Consider the following 21,365-nt stretch of genomic DNA (forward strand, 5'->3'; position numbering starts at 1 on the left):
CAGACTTGACATTACTAACCCTAAACTAACACAACGCCTGGTCAGACTTTACATTACTAACCCTAAACTAACACAATGCCTGGTCAGACCTGACTACTACTAACCCTAAACTAACACAACGCCTGGTCAGACTTGACTACTACTAACCCTAAACTAACACAACGCCTGGTCAGACTTGACATTACTAACCCTAAACTAACACAATGCCTGGTCAGACTTTACATTACTAACCCTAAACTAACACAATACCTGGTCAGACTTGACTACTACTAACCCTAAACTAACACAATGCCTGGTCAGACTTTACATTACTAACCCTAAACTAACACAATACCTGTTCAGACTTTACATTACTAACCCTAAACTAACACAATTGCTGTTCAGACTTTACATTACTAACCCTAAACTAACACAACGCCTGGTCAGACCTGACTACTACTAACCCTAAACTAACACAACGCCTGGTCAGACTTTACATTACTAACCCTAAACTAACACAATGCCTGGTCAGACCTGACTACTACTAACCCTAAACTAACACAACGCCTGGTCAGACTTTACATTACTAACCCTAAACTAACACAACGCCTGGTCAGACTTTACATTACTAACCCTAAACTAACACAATACCTGGTCAGACTTTACATTACTAACCCTAAACTAACACAACGCCTGGTCAGACTTTACATTACTAACCCTAAACTAACACAATGCCTGGTCAGACCTGACTACTACTAACCCTAAACTAACACAATGCCTGGTCAGACCTGACTACTACTAACCCTAAACTAACACAACGCCTGGTCAGACCTGACTACTACTAACCCTAAACTAACACAATGCCTGGTCAGACCTGACTACTACTAACCCTAAACTAACACAACGCCTGGTCAGACTTTACATTACTAACCCTAAACTAACACAATACCTGGTCAGACTTGACATTACTAACCCTAAACTAACACAATACCTGTTCAGACTTTACATTACTAACCCTAAACTAACACAATGCCTGGTCAGACTTGACATTACTAACCCTAAACTAACACAATACCTGTTCAGACTTTACATTACTAACCCTAAACTAACACAATACCTGTTCAGACTTTACATTACTAACCCTAAACTAACACAATGCCTGGTCAGACTTGACTACTACTAACCCTAAACTAACACAACGCCTGGTCAGACTTGACATTACTAACCCTAAACTAACACAACGCCTGGTCAGACTTGACTACTACTAACCCTAAACTAACACAACGCCTGGTCAGACTTTACATTACTAACCCTAAACTAACACAACGCCTGGTCAGACCTGACTACTACTAACCGTAAACTAACACAACGCCTGGTCAGACTTGACATTACTAACCCTAAACTAACACAACGCCTGGTCAGACTTGACATTACTAACCCTAAACTAACACAATACCTGGTCAGACTTGACATTACTAACCCTAAACTAACACAATACCTGGTCAGACTTGACATTACTAACCCTAAACTAACACAATACCTGGTCAGACTTGACATTACTAACCCTAAACTAACACAATACCTGGTCAGACTTGACATTACTAACCCTAAACTAACACAATACCTGGTCAGACTTGACTACTACTAACCCTAAACTAACACAACGCCTGGTCAGACTTTACATTACTAACCCTAAACTAACACAACGCCTGGTCAGACCTGACTACTACTAACCCTAAACTAACACAACGCCTGGTCAGACTTTTCATTACTAACCCTAAACTAACACAATACCTGGTCAGACTTGACATTACTAACCCTAAACTAACACAATACCTGGTCAGACTTGACTACTACTAACCCTAAACTAACACAACGCCTGGTCAGACTTGACATTACTAACCCTAAACTAACACAACGCCTGGTCAGACCTGACTACTACTAACCCTAAACTAACACGACGCCTGGTCAGACTTTTCATTACTAACCCTAAACTAACACAATACCTGGTCAGACTTGACATTACTAACCCTAAACTAACACAACGCCTGGTCAGACTTGACATTACTAACCCTAAACTAACACAATGCCTGGTCAGACCTGACTACTACTAACCCTAAACTAACACAATGCCTGGTCAGACCTGAATACTACTAACCCTAAACTAACACAACGCCTGGTAAAAACCTGACTACTACTAACCCTAAACTAACACAATGCCTGGTCAGACTTGACTACTACTAACCCTAAACTAACACAACGCCTGGTCAGACTTTACATTACTAACTCTAAACTAACACAATACCTGGTCAGACTTGACATTACTAACCCTAAACTAACACAACGCCTGGTCAGACTTGACATTACTAACCCTAAACTAACACAATGCCTGGTCAGACCTGACTACTACTAACCCTAAACTAACACAATGCCTGGTCAGACCTGACTACTACTAACCCTAAACTAACACAACGCCTGGTAAAACCTGACTACTACTAACCTAAACTAACACAATGCCTGGTCAGACCTGACTACTACTAACCCTAAACTAACACAACGCCTGGTCAGACTTGACTACTACTAACCCTAAACTAACACAACGCCTGGTCAGACTTGACTACTACTAACCCTAAACTAACACAATACCTGGTCAGACTTTACATTACTAACCCTAAACTAACACAACGCCTGGTCAGACTTGACTACTACTAACCCTAAACTAATACAACGCCTGGTCAGACTTTACATTACTAACCCTAAACTAACACAATACCTGGTCAGACCTGACTACTACTAACCCTAAACTAACACAACGCCTGGTCAGACCTGACTACTACTAACCCTAAACTAATACAACGCCTGGTCAGACTTTACATTACTAACCCTAAACTAACACAATGCCTGGTCAGACCTGACTACTACTAACCCTAAACTAACACAACGCCTGGTCAGACTTTACATTACTAACCCTAAACTAACACAACGCCTGGTCAGACTTGACTACTACTAACCCTAAACTAACACAACGCCTGGTCAGACTTTACATTACTAACCCTAAACTAACACAACGCCTGGTCAGACCTGACTACTACTAACCGTAAACTAACACAACGCCTGGTCAGACTTGACATTACTAACCCTAAACTAACACAATACCTGGTCAGACTTGACTACTACTAACCCTAAACTAACACAATACCTGGTCAGACTTGACATTACTAACCCTAAACTAACACAATACCTGGTCAGAGACCTGGTCAGACTTGACATTACTAACCCTAAACTAACACAATACCTGGTCAGACTTGACATTACTAACCCTAAACTAACACAATACCTGGTCAGACTTGACTACTACTAACCCTAAACTAACACAACGCCTGGTCAGACTTTACATTACTAACCTAAACTAACACAACGCCTGGTCAGACCTGACTACTACTAACCCTAAACTAACACAACGCCTGGTCAGACTTTTCATTACTAACCCTAAACTAACACAATACCTGGTCAGACTTGACATTACTAACCCTAAACTAACACAACGCCTGGTCAGACTTGACATTACTAACCCTAAACTAACACAATGCCTGGTCAGACCTGACTACTACTAACCCTAAACTAACACAATGCCTGGTCAGACCTGAATACTACTAACCCTAAACTAACACAACGCCTGGTAAAACCTGACTACTACTAACCCTAAACTAACACAATGCCTGGTCAGACTTGACTACTACTAACCCTAAACTAACACAACGCCTGGTCAGACTTTACATTACTAACTCTAAACTAACACAATACCTGGTCAGACTTGACATTACTAACCCTAAACTAACACAATACCTGTTCAGACTTTACATTACTAACCCTAAACTAACACAATGCCTGGTCAGACTTGACATTACTAACCCTAAACTAACACAATACCTGTTCAGACTTTACATTACTAACCCTAAACTAACACAATACCTGGTCAGACTTGACATTACTAACCCTAAACTAACACAATACCTGTTCAGACTTTACATTACTAACCCTAAACTAACACAATGCCTGGTCAGACTTGACATTACTAACCCTAAACTAACACAACGCCTGGTCAGACTTAACATTACTAACCCTAAACTAACACAATACCTGTTCAGACTTTACATTACTAACCCTAAACTAACACAATACCTGTTCAGACTTTACATTACTAACCCTAAACTAACACAACGCCTGGTCAGACTTTACATTACTAACCCTAAACTAACACAACGCCTGGTCAGACCTGACTACTACTAACCCTAAACTAACACAACGCCTGGTCAGACTTTACATTACTAACCCTAAACTAACACAACGCCTGGTCAGACTTGACTACTACTAACCCTAAACTAACACAACGCCTGGTCAGACTTTACATTACTAACCCTAAACTAACACAATGCCTGGTCAGACTTGACTACTACTAACCTAAACTAACACAACGCCTGGTCAGACTTGACATTACTAACCCTAAACTAACACAACGCCTGGTCAGACTTGACATTACTAACCCTAAACTAACACAACGCCTGGTCAGACTTTACATTACTAAACTAACACAACGCCTGGTAAACTACTACTAACCGTAAACTAACACAACGCCTGGTCAGACTTGACATTACTAACCCTAAACTAACACAATACCTGGTCAGACTTGACATTACTAACCCTAAACTAACACAATACCTGGTCAGACTTGACATTACTAACCCTAAACTAACACAATACCTGGTCAGACTTGACATTACTAACCCTAAACTAACACAACGCCTGGTCAGACTTTACATTACTAACCCTAAACTAACACAACGCCTGGTCAGACCAGACTACTACTAACCCTAAACTAACACAACGCCTGGTCAGACTTTTCATTACTAACCCTAAACTAACACAATACCTGGTCAGACTTGACATTACTAACCCTAAACTAACACAACGCCTGGTCAGACTTGACATTACTAACCCTAAACTAACACAATGCCTGGTCAGACCTGACTACTACTAACCCTAAACTAACACAATGCCTGGTCAGACTTGAATACTACTAACCCTAAACTAACACAACGCCTGGTAAAACCTGACTACTACTAACCCTAAACTAACACAATGCCTGGTCAGACTTGACTACTACTAACCCTAAACTAACACAACGCCTGGTCAGACTTTACATTACTAACTCTAAACTAACACAATACCTGGTCAGACTTGACATTACTAACCCTAAACTAACACAATACCTGGTCAGACTTTACATTACTAACCCTAAACTAACACAATGCCTGGTCAGACTTGACATTACTAACCCTAAACTAACACAAACCTGTTCAGACTTTAATTACTAACCCTAAACTAACACAATACCTGGTCAGACTTGACATTACTAACCCTAAACTAACACAATACCTGTTCAGACTTTACATTACTAACCCTAAACTAACACAATGCCTGGTCAGACTTGACATTACTAACCCTAAACTAACACAACGCCTGGTCAGACTTAACATTACTAACCCTAAACTAACACAATACCTGTTCAGACTTTACATTACTAACCCTAAACTAACACAATACCTGGTCAGACATTACTAACCCTAAACTAACACAACGCCTGGTCAGACTTGACATTACTAACCCTAAACTAACACAACGCCTGGTCAGACCTGACTACTACTAACCCTAAACTAACACAACGCCTGGTCAGACTTGACTACTACTAACCCTAAACTAACACAATGCCTGGTCAGACTTTACATTACTAACCCTAAACTAACACAACGCCTGGTCAGACCTGACTACTACTAACCCTAAACTAACACAACGCCTGGTCAGACCTGACTACTACTAACCCTAAACTAACACAACGCCTGGTCAGACTTGACATTACTAACCCTAAACTAACACAATACCTGGTCAGACTTGACATTACTAACCCTAAACTAACACAACGCCTGGTCAGACTTGACTACTACTAACCCTAAACTAACACAACGCCTGGTCAGAGACATTACTAACCCTAAACTAACACAACGCCTGGTCAGACCTGACTACTACTAACCCTAAACTAACACAACGCCTGGTCAGACTTGACATTACTAACCCTAAACTAACACAAAACCCTAAACTAACACAACGCCTGGTCAGACCTGACTACTACTAACCGTAAACTAACACAACGCCTGGTCAGACTTGACATTACTAACCCTAAACTAACACAATACCTGGTCAGACTTGACATTACTAACCCTAAACTAACACAATACCTGGTCAGACTTGACATTACTAACCCTAAACTAACACAATGCCTGGTTAGACTTGACTACTACTAACCCTAAACTAACACAATGCCTGGTCAGACTTGACATTACTAACCCTAAACTAACACAATGCCTGGTCAGACTTGACATTACTAACCCTAAACTAACACAATACCTGGTCAGACCTGACTACTACTAACCCTAAACTAACACAACGCCTGGTCAGACTTTACATTACTAACCCTAAACTAACACAATACCTGGTCAGACTTGACATTACTAACCCTAAACTAACACAATACCTGGTCAGACTTGACATTACTAACCCTAAACTAACACAATACCTGGTCAGACTTGACTACTACTAACCCTAAACTAACACAATGCCTGGTCAGACCTGACTACTACTAACCCTAAACTAACACAACGCCTGGTCAGACTTGACTACTACTAACCCTAAACTAACACAACGCCTGGTCAGACTTGACATTACTAACCCTAAACTAACACAACGCCTGGTCAGACTTTACATTACTAACTCTAAACTAACACAATACCTGGTCAGACTTGACATTACTAACCCTAAACTAACACAATACCTGGTCAGACTTTACATTACTAACCCTAAACTAACACAACGCCTGGTCAGACTTGACATTACTAACCCTAAACTAACACAACGCCTGATCAGACTTGACATTACTAACCCTAAACTAACACAATACCTGGTCAGACTTGACATTACTAACCCTAAACTAACACAATACCTGGTCAGACTTGACATTACTAACCCTAAACTAACACAATACCTGGTCAGACTTTACATTACTAACCCTAAACTAACACAATACCTGGTCAGACTTGACATTACTAACCCTAAACTAACACAACGCCTGGTCAGACTTAACATTACTAACCCTAAACTAACACAATACCTGTTCAGACTTTACATTACTAACCCTAAACTAACACAACGCCTGGTCAGACTTTACATTACTAACCCTAAACTAACACAATACCTGTTCAGACTTTACATTACTAACCCTAAACTAACACAACGCCTGGTCAGACTTGACATTACTAACCCTAAAATAACACAATACCTGGTCAGACTTGACATTACTAACCCTAAACTAACACAATACCTGGTCAGACTTGACATTACTAACCCTAAACTAACACAATACCTGGTCAGACTTTACATTACTAACCCTAAACTAACACAATGCCTGGTCAGACTTGACATTACTAACCCTAAACTAACACAACGCCTGGTCAGACTTAACATTACTAACCCTAAACTAACACCATACCTGTTCAGACTTTACATTACTAACCCTAAACTAACACAATACCTGTTCAGACTTTACATTACTAACCCTAAACTAACACAACGCCTGGTCAGACTTTACATTACTAACCCTAAACTAACACAATACCTGGTCAGATACCTGGTCAGACTTGACATTACTAACCCTAAACTAACACAACGCCTGGTCAGACTTTACATTACTAACCCTAAACTAACACAATGCCTGGTCAGACTTGACTACTACTAACCCTAAACTAACACAACGCCTGGTCAGACTTAACATTACTAACCCTAAACTAACACAATACCTGTTCAGACTTTACATTACTAACCCTAAACTAACACAACGCCTGTTCAGACTTTACATTACTAACCCTAAACTAACACAACGCCTGGTCAGACTTTACATTACTAACCCTAAACTAACACAACGCCTGGTCAGACCTGACTACTACTAACCCTAAACTAACACAACGCCTGGTCAGACTTGACTACTACTAACCCTAAACTAACACAACGCCTGGTCAGACATTACTAACTAAACTATGCCTGGTCAACCCTAAACTAACACAACCCTGGTCAGACTTGACTACTACTAACCCTAAACTAACACAACGCCTGGTCAGACTTTACATTACTAACCCTAAACTAACACAACGCCTGGTCAGACTTGACATTACTAACCCTAAACTAACACAACGCCTGGTCAGACTTGACTACTACTAACCCTAAACTAACACAATACCTGGTCAGACTTTACATTACTAACCCTAAACTAACACAACGCCTGGTCAGACCTGACTACTACTAACCCTAAACTAACACAACGCCTGGTCAGACTTGACATTACTAACCCTAAACTAACACAACGCCTGGTCAGACTTGACATTACTAACCCTAAACTAACACAATACCTGGTCAGACTTGACTACTACTAACCCTAAACTAACACAACGCCTGGTCAGACCTGACTACTACTAACCCTAAACTAACACAACGCCTGGTCAGACTTTAAACTAACTAACACAATGCCTGGTCAGACTTGACATTACTAACCCTAAACTAACACAACGCCTGGTCAGACTTGACATTACTAACCCTAAACTAACACAACGCCTGGTCAGACCTGACTACTACTAACCCTAAACTAACACAACGCCTGGTCAGACCTGACTACTACTAACCCTAAACTAACACAACGCCTGGTCAGACTTGACATTACTAACCCTAAACTAACACAACGCCTGGTCAGACTTGACTACTACTAACCCTAAACTAACACAATGCCTGGTCAGACTTGACATTACTAACCCTAAACTAACACAATGCCTGGTCAGACTTGACATTACTAACCCTAAACTAACACAATACCTGGTCAGACTTTACATTACTAACCCTAAACTAACACAACGCCTGATCAGACTTGACATTACTAACCCTAAACTAACACAACGCCTGGTCAGACTTGACATTACTAACCCTAAACTAACACAATACCTGGTCAGACTTGACATTACTAACCCTAAACTAACACAATGCCTGGTCAGACTTGACATTACTAACCCTAAACTAACACAATACCTGGTCAGACTTGACATTACTAACCCTAAACTAACACAATGCCTGGTCAGACTTGACATTACTAACCCTAAACTAACACAACGCCTGGTCAGACTTTACATTACTAACCCTAAACTAACACAATACCTGGTCAGACTTTACATTACTAACCCTAAACTAACACAATGCCTGGTCAGACTTTACATTACTAACCCTAAACTAACACAATACCTGGTCAGACTTTACATTACTAACCCTAAACTAACACAACCTGGTCAGACTTGACATTACTAACCCTAAAATAACACAATACCTGGTCAGACTTTACATTACTAACCCTAAACTAACACAATACCTGGTCAGACTTTACATTACTAACCCTAAACTAACACAACACCTGGTCAGACTTTACATTACTAACCCTAAACTAACACAATACCTGGTCAGACTTTACATTACTAACCCTAAACTAACACAACGCCTGGTCAGACTTTACATTACTAACCCTAAACTAACACAATACCTGGTCAGACTTTACATTACTAACCCTAAACTAACACAATACCTGGTCAGACTTTACATTACTAACCCTAAACTAACACAACGCCTGGTCAGACTTTACATTACTAACCCTAAACTAACACAATACCTGGTCAGACTTTACATTACTAACCCTAAACTAACACAATACCTGGTCAGACTTTACATTACTAACCCTAAACTAACACAACGCCTGGTCAGACTTTACATTACTAACCCTAAACTAACACAATGCCTGGTCAGACTTGACTACTACTAACCCTAAACTAACACAACGCCTGGTCAGACTTTACATTACTAACCCTAAACTAACACAATACCTGGTCAGACTTTACATTACTAACCCTAAACTAACACAATACCTGGTCAGACTTTACATTACTAACCCTAAACTAACACAATGCCTGGTCAGACTTTACATTACTAACCCTAAACTAACACAACGCCTGGTCAGACCTGACTACTACTAACCCTAAACTAACACAACGCCTGGTCAGACTTGACTACTACTAACCCTAAACTAACACAATGCCTGGTCAGACTTTACATTACTAACCCTAAACTAACACAACGCCTGGTCAGACCTGACTACTACTAACCCTAAACTAACACAACGCCTGGTCAGACTTGACTACTACTAACCCTAAACTAACACAATACCTGGTCAGACTTTACATTACTAACCCTAAACTAACACAATACCTGGTCAGACTTTACATTACTAACCCTAAACTAACACAACGCCTGGTCAGACTTGACTACTACTAACCCTAAACTAACACAACGCCTGGTCAGACTTTACATTACTAACCCTAAACTAACACAACGCCTGGTCAGACCTGACTACTACTAACCGTAAACTAACACAACGCCTGGTCAGACTTGACATTACTAACCCTAAACTAACACAACGCCTGGTCAGACTTTACATTACTAACCCTAAACTAACACAACGCCTGGTCAGACCTGACTACTACTAACCGTAAACTAACACAACGCCTGGTCAGACTTGACATTACTAACCCTAAACTAACACAATACCTGGTCAGACTTGACATTACTAACCCTAAACTAACACAATACCTGGTCAGACTTGACATTACTAACCCTAAACTAACACAATACCTGGTCAGACTTGACATTACTAACCCTAAACTAACACAATACCTGGTCAGACTTTACATTACTAACCCTAAACTAACACAATGCCTAGTCAGACTTGACTACTACTAACCCTAAACTAACACAACGCCTGGTCAGACCTGACTACTACTAACCCTAAACTAACACAACGCCTGGTCAGACTTTACATTACTAACCCTAAACTAACACAATACCTGGTCAGACTTTACATTACTAACCCTAAACTAACACAATACCTGGTCAGACTTTACATTACTAACCCTAAACTAACACAATGCCTGGTCAGACCTGACTACTACTAACCCTAAACTAACACAATGCCTGGTCAGACCTGACTACTACTAACCCTAAACTAACACAACGCCTGGTCAGACTTGACTACTACTAACCCTAAACTAACACAATGCCTGGTCAGACTTGACTACTACTAACCCTAAACTAACACAACGCCTGGTCAGACTTTACATTACTAACTCTAAACTAACACAATACCTGGTCAGACTTGACATTACTAACCCTAAACTAACACAATACCTGGTCAGACTTTACATTACTAACCCTAAACTAACACAACGCCTGATCAGACTTGACATTACTAACCCTAAACTAACACAACGCCTGATCAGACTTGACATTACTAACCCTAAAATAACACAATACCTGGTCAGACTTGACATTACTAACCCTAAACTAACACAATGCCTGGTCAGACTTTACATTACTAACCCTAAACTAACACAATACCTGGTCAGACTTTACATTACTAACCCTAAACTAACACAATGCCTGGTCAGACTTGACATTACTAACCCTAAACTAACACAATACCTGGTCAGACTTGACATTACTAACCCTAAACTAACACAACGCCTGGTCAGACTTTACATTACTAACCCTAAAATAACACAATACCTGGTCAGACTTGACATTACTAACCCTAAACTAACACAATGCCTGGTCAGACTTTACATTACTAACCCTAAACTAACACAATACCTGGTCAGACTTTACATTACTAACCCTAAACTAACACAATACCTGGTCAGACTTGACATTACTAACCCTAAACTAACACAATGCCTGGTCAGACTTTACATTACTAACCCTAAACTAACACCATACCTGTTCAGACTTTACATTACTAACCCTAAACTAACACAATACCTGGTCAGACTTTACATTACTAACCCTAAACTAACACAATACCTGGTCAGACTTTACATTACTAACCCTAAACTAACACAACGCCTGGTCAGACCTGACTACTACTAACCCTAAACTAACACAACGCCTGGTCAGACTTGACTACTACTAACCCTAAACTAACACAACGCCTGGTCAGACTTTACATTACTAACCCTAAACTAACACAACGCCTGGTCAGACCTGACTACTACTAACCCTAAACTAACACAACGCCTGGTCAGACTTGACTACTACTAACCCTAAACTAACACAACGCCTGGTCAGACTTGACTACTACTAACCCTAAACTAACACAACGCCTGGTCAGACTTTACATTACTAACCCTAAACTAACACAACGCCTGGTCAGACTTGACTACTACTAACCCTAAACTAACACAACGCCTGGTCAGACTTTACATTACTAACCCTAAACTAACACAACGCCTGGTCAGACCTGACTACTACTAACCCTAAACTAACACAACGCCTGGTCAGACTTGACTACTACTAACCCTAAACTAACACAATGCCTGGTCAGACTTTACATTACTAACCCTAAACTAACACAATGCCTGGTCAGACTTTACATTACTAACCCTAAACTAACACAACGCCTGGTCAGACCTGACTACTACTAACCCTAAACTAACACAATGCCTGGTCAGACTTTACATTACTAACCCTAAACTAACACAACGCCTGGTCAGACCTGACTACTACTAACCCTAAACTAACACAACGCCTGGTCAGACTTGACATTACTAACCCTAAACTAACACAATACCTGGTCAGACTTGACATTACTAACCCTAAACTAACACAATACCTGGTCAGACTTGACATTACTAACCCTAAACTAACACAATACCTGGTCAGACTTGACATTACTAACCCTAAACTAACACAATACCTGGTCAGACTTGACATTACTAACCCTAAACTAACACAATACCTGGTCAGACTTGACTACTACTAACCCTAAACTAACACAATACCTGGTCAGACCTGACTACTACTAACCCTAAACTAACACAACGCCTGGTCAGACTTTACATTACTAACCCTAAACTAACACAATACCTGGTCAGACTTGACATTACTAACCCTAAACTAACACAATACCTGGTCAGACTTGACATTACTAACCCTAAACTAACACAATGCCTGGTCAGACCTGACTACTACTAACCCTAAACTAACACAATGCCTGGTCAGACCTGACTACTACTAACCCTAAACTAACACAACGCCTGGTAAAAACCTGACTACTACTAACCCTAAACTAACACAATGCCTGGTCAGACTTGACTACTACTAACCCTAAACTAACACAACGCCTGGTCAGACTTTACATTACTAACTCTAAACTAACACAATACCTGGTCAGACTTGACATTACTAACCCTAAACTAACACAATACCTGTTCAGACTTTACATTACTAACCCTAAACTAACACAATACCTGTTCAGACTTTACATTACTAACCCTAAACTAACACAACGCCTGGTCAGACTTTACATTACTAACCCTAAAATAACACAATACCTGGTCAGACTTGACATTACTAACCCTAAACTAACACAATGCCTGGTCAGACTTTACATTACTAACCCTAAACTAACACAATACCTGGTCAGACTTTACATTACTAACCCTAAACTAACACAATACCTGGTCAGACTTGACATTACTAACCCTAAACTAACACAATGCCTGGTCAGACTTTACATTACTAACCCTAAACTAACACAACGCCTGGTCAGACCTGACTACTACTAACCCTAAACTAACACAACGCCTGGTCAGACCTGACTACTACTAACCCTAAACTAACACAACGCCTGGTCAGACTTGACTACTACTAACCCTAAACTAACACAACGCCTGGTCAGACTTTACATTACTAACCCTAAACTAACACAACGCCTGGTCAGACCTGACTACTACTAACCCTAAACTAACACAACGCCTGGTCAGACTTTACATTACTAACCCTAAACTAACACAATACCTGGTCAGACCTGACTACTACTAACCCTAAACTAACACAACGCCTGGTCAGACCTGACTACTACTAACCCTAAACTAACACAACGCCTGGTCAGACTTTACATTACTAACCCTAAACTAACACAACGCCTGGTCAGACCTGACTACTACTAACCCTAAACTAACACAACGCCTGGTCAGACTTTACATTACTAACCCTAAACTAACACAACGCCTGGTCAGACTTGACTACTACTAACCCTAAACTAACACAACGCCTGGTCAGACTTGACATTACTAACCCTAAACTAACACAATACCTGGTCAGACTTTACATTACTAACCCTAAACTAACACAATACCTGGTCAGACCTGACTACTACTAACCCTAAACTAACACAACGCCTGGTCAGACTTTACATTACTAACCCTAAACTAACACAACGCCTGGTCAGACCTGACTACTACTAACCGTAAACTAACACAACGCCTGGTCAGACTTGACATTACTAACCCTAAACTAACACAATACCTGGTCAGACTTGACATTACTAACCCTAAACTAACACAATACCTGGTCAGACTTGACATTACTAACCCTAAACTAACACAATACCTGGTCAGACTTGACATTACTAACCCTAAACTAACACAATACCTGGTCAGACTTGACATTACTAACCCTAAACTAACACAATACCTGGTCAGACTTGACTACTACTAACCCTAAACTAACACAACGCCTGGTCAGACTTTACATTACTAACCCTAAACTAACACAACGCCTGGTCAGACCTGACTACTACTAACCCTAAACTAACACAACGCCTGGTCAGACTTTTCATTACTAACCCTAAACTAACACAATACCTGGTCAGACTTGACATTACTAACCCTAAACTAACACAATACCTGGTCAGACTTTACATTACTAACCCTAAACTAACACAATACCTGTTCAGACTTTACATTACTAACCCTAAACTAACACAATGCCTGGTCAGACTTAACATTACTAACCCTAAACTAACACAATACCTGTTCAGACTTTACATTACTAACCCTAAACTAACACAATACCTGTTCAGACTTTACATTACTAACCCTAAACTAACACAACGCCTGGTCAGACTTGACATTACTAACCCTAAACTAACACAATACCTGGTCAGACCTGACTACTACTAACCCTAAACTAACACAACGCCTGGTCAGACTTTACATTACTAACCCTAAACTAACACAATACCTGGTCAGACTTTACATTACTAACCCTAAAATAACACAATACCTGGTCAGACTTGACATTACTAACCCTAAACTAACACAATACCTGGTCAGACTTGACATTACTAACCCTAAACTAACACAATACCTGGTCAGACTTTACATTACTAACTCTAAACTAACACAATACCTGGTCAGACTTGACATTACTAACCCTAAACTAACACAATACCTGTTCAGACTTTACATTACTAACCCTAAACTAACACAATACCTGTTCAGACTTTACATTACTAACCCTAAACTAACACAACGCCTGATCAGACTTGACATTACTAACCCTAAAATAACACAATACCTGGTCAGACTTGACATTACTAACCCTAAACTAACACAATGCCTGGTCAGACTTTACATTACTAACCCTAAACTAACACAACGCCTGGTCAGACTTTACATTACTAACCCTAAACTAACACAATACCTGGTCAGACTTGACATTACTAACCCTAAACTAACACAATGCCTGGTCAGACTTTACATTACTAACCCTAAACTAACACAACGCCTGGTCAGACCTGACTACTACTAACCCTAAACTAACACAACGCCTGGTCAGACTTGACTACTACTAACCCTAAACTAACACAACGCCTGGTCAGACTTGACTACTACTAACCCTAAACTAACACAACGCCTGGTCAGACTTTACATTACTAACCCTAAACTAACACAATGCCTGGTCAGACCTGACTACTACTAACCCTAAACTAACACAATGCCTGGTCAGACTTTACATTACTAACCCTAAACTAACACAATACCTGGTCAGACCTGACTACTACTAACCCTAAACTAACACAACGCCTGGTCAGACTTTACATTACTAACCCTAAACTAACACAACGCCTGGTCAGACTTTACATTACTAACCCTAAACTAACACAATGCCTGGTCAGACTTGACTACTACTAACCCTAAACTAACACAACGCCTGGTCAGACTTGACATTACTAACCCTAAACTAACACAATGCCTGGTTAGACTTGACTACTACTAACCCTAAACTAACACAATGCCTGGTCAGACTTGACATTACTAACCCTAAACTAACACAATGCCTGGTCAGACTTGACATTACTAACCCTAAACTAACACAATACCTGGTCAGACCTGACTACTACTAACCCTAAACTAACACAACGCCTGGTCAGACTTTACATTACTAACCCTAAACTAACACAACGCCTGGTCAGACTTGACTACTACTAACCCTAAACTAACACAACGCCTGGTCAGACTTGACATTACTAACCCTAAACTAACACAATACCTGGTCAGACTTGACATTACTAACCCTAAACTAACACAATACCTGGTCAGACTTGACATTACTAACCCTAAACTAACACAATACCTGGTCAGACTTGACATTACTAACCCTAAACTAACACAATACCTGGTCAGACTTGACATTACTAACCCTAAACTAACACAATACCTGGTCAGACTTGACTACTACTAACCCTAAACTAACACAATGCCTGGTCAGACTTGACATTACTAACCCTAAACTAACACAACGCCTGGTCAGACCTGACTACTACTAACCCTAAACTAACACAACGCCTGGTCAGACCTAACATTACTAACCCTAAACTAACACAATGCCTGGTCAGACTTGACATTATTAACCCTAAACTAACACAATGCCTGGTCAGACTTGACATTACTAACCCTAAACTAACACAACGCCTGGTCAGACCTGACTACTACTAACCCTAAACTAACACAATGCCTGGTCAGACCTGACTACTACTAACCCTAAACTAACACAATGCCTGGTCAGACCTGACTACTTAAACAACACAACGCCTGGTAAAATGACTACTAACCCTAAACTAACACAATGCCTGGTCAGACTTGACTATTACTAACCCTAAACTAACACAACGCCTGGTCAGACTTTACATTACTAACCCTAAACTAACACAATACCTGTTCAGACTTTACATTACTAACCCTAAACTAACACAATGCCTGGTCAGACTTAACATTACTAACCCTAAACTAACACAATACCTGTTCAGACTTTACATTACTAACCCTAAACTAACACAATACCTGGTCAGACTTTACATTACTAACCCTAAACTAACACAATACCTGGTCAGACTTTACATTACTAACCCTAAACTAACACAACGCCTGGTCAGACCTGACTACTACTAACCCTAAACTAACACAATGCCTAGTCAGACTTGACTACTACTAACCCTAAACTAACACAATACCTGGTCAGACTTTACATTACTAACCCTAAAATAACACAATACCTGGTCAGACTTGACATTACTAACCCTAAACTAACACAATGCCTGGTCAGACTTTACATTACTAACCCTAAACTAACACAATACCTGGTCAGACTTTACATTACTAACCCTAAACTAACACAATACCTGGTCAGACTTTACATTACTAACCCTAAACTAACACAATGCCTGGTCAGACTTTACATTACTAACCCTAAACTAACACAATGCCTGGTCAGACTTGACTACTACTAACCCTAAACTAACACAACGCCTGGTCAGACCTGACTACTACTAACCCTAAACTAACACAACGCCTGGTCAGACCTGACTACTACTAACCCTAAACTAACACAACGCCTGGTCAGACTTTACATTACTAACCCTAAACTAACACAACGCCTGGTCAGACCTGACTACTACTAACCCTAAACTAACACAATACCTGGTCAGACTTTACATTACTAACCCTAAACTAACACAACGCCTGGTCAGACCTGACTACTACTAACCCTAAACTAACACAACGCCTGGTCAGACTTGACTACTACTAACCCTAAACTAACACAACGCCTGGTCAGACTTGACATTACTAACCCTAAACTAACACAACGCCTGGTCAGACTTTACATTACTAACCCTAAACTAACACAACGCCTGGTCAGACTTGACTACTACTAACCCTAAACTAACACAACGCCTGGTCAGACTTGACTACTACTAACCCTAAACTAACACAACGCCTGGTCAGACTTGACTACTACTAACCCTAAACTAACACAACGCCTGGTCAGACTTGACTACTACTAACCCTAAACTAACACAACGCCTGGTCAGACTTTACATTACTAACCCTAAACTAACACAATGCCTGGTCAGACTTGACTACTACTAACCCTAAACTAACACAACGCCTGGTCAGACTTGACATTACTAACCCTAAACTAACACAATACCTGGTCAGACCTGACATTACTAACCCTAAACTAACACAACGCCTGGTCAGACCTGACTACTACTAACCCTAAACTAACACAACGCCTGGTCAGACCTGACTACTACTAACCCTAAACTAACACAACGCCTGGTCAGACTTGACTACTACTAACCCTAAACTAACACAACGCCTGGTCAGACTTGACTACTACTAACCCTAAACTAACACAACGCCTGGTCAGACCTGACTACTACTAACCCTAAACTAACACAACGCCTGGTCAGACTTTACATTACTAACCCTAAACTAACACAATGCCTGGTCAGACTTGACTACTACTAACCCTAAACTAACACAACGCCTGGTCAGACTTGACTACTACTAACCCTAAACTAACACAACGCCTGGTCAGACCTGACTACTACTAACCCTAAACTAACACAACGCCTGGTCAGACTTGACTACTACTAACCCTAAACTAACACAACGCCTGGTCAGACTTTACATTACTAACCCTAAACTAACACAACGCCTGGTCAGACTTGACTACTACTAACCCTAAACTAACACAACGCCTGGTCAGACTTGACATTACTAACCCTAAACTAACACAATACCTGGTCAGACCTGACATTACTAACCCTAAACTAACACAACGCCTGGTCAGACCTGACTACTACTAACCGTAAACTAACACAACGCCTGGTCAGACTTGACATTACTAACCCTAAACTAACACAATACCTGGTCAGACTTACATTACTAACCCTAAACTAACACAATACCTGGTCAGACTTGACATTACTAACCCTAAACTAACACAATACCTGGTCAGACTTGACATTACTAACCCTAAACTAACACAATACCTGGTCAGACTTGACTACTACTAACCCTAAACTAACACAACGCCTGGTCAGACTTTACATTACTAACCCTAAACTAACACAATACCTGGTCAGACTTGACTACTACTAACCCTAAACTAACACAACGCCTGGTCAGACCTGACTACTACTAACCCTAAACTAACACAACGCCTGGTCAGACTTTTCATTACTAACCCTAAACTAAGACAATACCTGGTCAGACTTGACATTACTAATCCTAAACTAACACAACGCCTGGTCAGACTTGACATTACTAACCCTAAACTAACACAATACCTGGTCAGACCTGACTACTACTAACCCTAAACTAACACAATGCCTGGTCAGACCTGACTACTACTAACCCTAAACTAACACAACGCCTGGTCAGACTTGACATTACTAACCCTAAACTAACACAATACCTGGTCAGACTTGACTACTACTAACCCTAAACTAACACAACGCCTGGTCAGACTTGACTACTACTAACCCTAAACTAACACAACGCCTGGTCAGACTTTTACATTACTAACCCTAAACTAACACAATACCTGGTCAGACTTAACATTACTAACCCTAAACTAACACAATACCTGTTCAGACTTTACATTACTAACCCTAAACTAACACAACGCCTGGTCAGACTTTACATTACTAACCCTAAACTAACACAATACCTGGTCAGACTTGACACTACTAACCCTAAACTAACACAACGCCTGGTCAGACTTGACTACTACTAACCCTAAACTAACACAACGCCTGGTCAGACTTGACTACTACTAACCCTAAACTAACACAACGCCTGGTCAGACTTTACATTACTAACCCTAAACTAACACAATGCCTGGTCAGACTGACTACTACTAACCCTAAACTAACACAACCCCTGGTCAGACTTGACTACTACTAACCCTAAACTAACACAACGCCTGGTCAGACTTGACATTACTAACCCTAAACTAACACAATACCTGGTCAGACTTGACATTACTAACCTAAACTAACACAACGCCTGGTCAGACTTGACTACTACTAACCCTAAACTAACACAACGCCTGGTCAGACTTGACATTACTAACCCTAAACTAACACAACGCCTGGTCAGACTTGACTACTACTAACCCTAAACTAACACAACGCCTGGTCAGACTTGACATTACTAACCCTAAACTAACACAACGCCTGGTCAGACTTGACATTACTAACCCTAAACTAACACAACGCCTGGTCAGACTTGACATTACTAACCCTAAACTAACACAACGCCTGGTCAGACTTGACATTACTAACCCTAAACTAACACAACGCCTGGTCAGACTTGACATTACTAACCCTAAACAAACACAATACCTGGTCAGACTTGACATTACTAACCCTAAACTAACACAATACCTGGTCAGACTTGACATTACTAACCCTAAACTAACACAATACCTGGTCAGACTTGACATTACTAACCCTAAACTAACACAATACCTGGTCAGACTTTGACTACTACTAACCCTAAACTAACACAACGCCTGGTCAGACCTGACTACTACTAACCCTAAACTAACACAACGCCTGGTCAGACTTTTCATTACTAACCCTAAACTAACACAATACCTGGTCAGACTTGACATTACTAACCCTAAACTAACACAATGCCTGGTCAGACTTGACATTACTAACCCTAAACTAACACAATGCCTGGTCAGACCTGACTACTACTAACCCTAAACTAACACAATGCCTGGTCAGACCTGACTACTACTAACCCTAAACTAACACAACGCCTGGTAAAAACCTGACTACTACTAACCCTAAACTAACACAATGCCTGGTCAGACTTGACTACTACTAACCCTAAACTAACACAACGCCTGGTCAGACTTTACATTACTAACTCTAAACTAACACAATACCTGGTCAGACTTGACATTACTAACCCTAAACTAACACAATACCTGGTCAGACTTTACATTACTAACCCTAAACTAACACAACGCCTGATCAGACTTGACATTACTAA

General features: G+C 40.5%; 1 long non-coding RNA gene across 7 annotated transcripts; it reads right to left on the reverse strand.

Moving 5' to 3' along the window:
- Positions 1–291: 291 nt before the first annotated feature.
- LOC127927833 (uncharacterized) lies at positions 292–18,090 on the reverse strand. Of its 7 annotated transcripts, XR_008129202.1 has the most exons (4): positions 17,394–17,574; positions 9,536–9,871; positions 7,202–7,327; positions 292–334 (listed from the first exon to the last, which is right to left on the reverse strand). It is a non-coding gene; the product is annotated as an uncharacterized LOC127927833 (long non-coding RNA). The 7 variants fall into 7 exon arrangements; XR_008129203.1 differs by lacking the exons at positions 292–334; positions 7,202–7,327; positions 17,394–17,574 and adding exons at positions 9,098–9,243; positions 17,988–18,090; XR_008129199.1 differs by lacking the exons at positions 292–334; positions 7,202–7,327 and adding an exon at positions 9,098–9,243 and having other exon boundaries at positions 17,394–17,495.
- Positions 18,091–21,365: the final 3,275 nt, after the last annotated feature.

Source organism: Oncorhynchus keta, unplaced genomic scaffold (assembly GCF_023373465.1).
Source record: "Oncorhynchus keta strain PuntledgeMale-10-30-2019 unplaced genomic scaffold, Oket_V2 Un_scaffold_17943_pilon_pilon, whole genome shotgun sequence".
Lineage (NCBI taxonomy): Eukaryota > Metazoa > Chordata > Actinopteri > Salmoniformes > Salmonidae > Oncorhynchus > Oncorhynchus keta.